The sequence below is a fragment of the Anthonomus grandis genome, chromosome 23, assembly GCF_022605725.1.
Source record: "Anthonomus grandis grandis chromosome 23, icAntGran1.3, whole genome shotgun sequence".
In the NCBI taxonomy this organism is placed as follows: Eukaryota; Metazoa; Arthropoda; class Insecta; order Coleoptera; family Curculionidae; genus Anthonomus; species Anthonomus grandis.
In genome coordinates this window covers 673,351-675,308 of record NC_065568.1, presented here as the reverse complement: position 1 = coordinate 675,308, position 1,958 = coordinate 673,351, and positions in this window count along the sequence as shown.

The following is a 1,958-nucleotide window of genomic DNA, read 5'->3' as shown; positions in this document are numbered from 1 at the left end:
CACATCTCGTGAGAGTGGGTTTTTTCATTTTTCGGGTATACCCCCCCGTATCGAATTTTTTCAGCAAAAATTGATTTTTTTCGAAATCAAACTAAGTATACCAGCGTCTTATTTGGGTCACCTAGATTACGAAAACACCGGGTTATAACAGGATCCGAGCAGAACTAAGGGAATGAGAGCACTTTGAAAATCCTGAAAAAGTCGTTTTCGACGTCCGTTTTTGAGGCCAAAAATGGGCATCAAAAATGCTATATCTCGGCTATCGTAAGAGCTATGATCTTGCGGATGGTTTCGTTGGATTTAGATTGACGAAACTAAGACAAAACCGTTGGAATTTTCCCGATAGCTCCCATAGAAGCCGAGATATCGACCTTCAAAATTTGGGTTTTTTCATTTTTCGGGTATACCCCCCCGTATCGAATTTTTTCAGCAAAAACTGATTTTTTTCGAAATCAAACTAAGTATACCAGCGTCTTATTTGGGTCACCTAGATTACGAAAACACCGGGTTATAACAGGATCCGAGCAGAACTAAGGGAATGAGAGCACTTTGAAAATCCTGAAAAAGTCGTTTTCGACGTCCGTTTTTGAGGCCAAACATGGGCATCAAAAATGCTATATCTCGGCTATCGTAAGAGCTATGATCTTGCGGATGGTTTCGTTGGATTTAGATTGACGAAACTAAGACAAAACCGTTGGAATTTTCCCGATAGCTCCCATAGAAGCCGAGATATCGACCTTCAAAGTTTGGGTTTTTTCATTTTTCGGGTACACTTAGCGTATCGAATTTTTTTAGCAAAAAATGATTTTTTTCGAAATCAAACTAAGTATACCAGCGTCTTATTTGGGTCACCTAGATTACGAAAACACCGGGTTATAACAGGATCCGAGCAGAACTAAGGGAATGAGAGCACTTTGAAAATCCTGAAAAAGTCGTTTTCGACGTCCGTTTTTGAGGCCAAAAATGGGCATCAAAAATGCTATATCTCGGCTATCGTAAGAGCTATGATCTTGCGGATGGTTTCGTTGGATTTAGATTGACGAAACTAAGACAAAACCGTTGGAATTTTCCCGATAGCTCCCATAGAAGCCGAGATATCGACCTTCAAAATTTGGGTTTTTTCATTTTTCGGGTATACCCCCCCGTATCGAATTTTTTCAGCAAAAACTGATTTTTTTCGAAATCAAACTAAGTATACCAGCGTCTTATTTGGGTCACCTAGATTACGAAAACACCGGGTTATAACAGGATCCGAGCAGAACTAAGGGAATGAGAGCACTTTGAAAATCCTGAAAAAGTCGTTTTCGACGTCCGTTTTTCAGGCCAAAAATGGGCATCAAAAATGCCATATCTCGGCTATCGTAAAAGCTACGACCTTGCGGATGGTTTCGTTGGATTCAGAATGACGAAACTAAGACAAAACCGTTGGAATTTTCCCGATAGCTCCCATAGAAGCCGAGATATCGACTTTCAAAGTTTGGGTTTTTTCATTTTTCGGGTATACCCCCCCGTATCGAATTTTTTCAGCAAAAATTGATTTTTTTCGAAATCAAACTAAGTATACCAGCGTCTTATTTGGGTCACCTAGATTACGAAAACACCGGGTTATAACAGGATCCGAGCAGAACTAAGGGAATGAGAGCACTTTGAAAATCCTGAAAAAGTCGTTTTCGACGTCCGTTTTTCAGGCCAAAAATGGGCATCAAAAATGCCATATCTCGGCTATCGTAAGAGCTACGACCTTTCGGATGGTCTCGTTGGATTTAGAATGATGAAACTGAGACAAAACCGTTGGAATTTTCCCGATAGCTCCCATAGAAGCCGAGATATCGACCTTCAAAGTTTGGGTTTTTTCATTTTTCGGGTATACCCCCCCGTATCGAATTTTTTCAGCAAAAATTGATTTTTTTCGAAATCAAACTAAGTATACCAGCGTCTTATTTGGGTCACCTAGATTA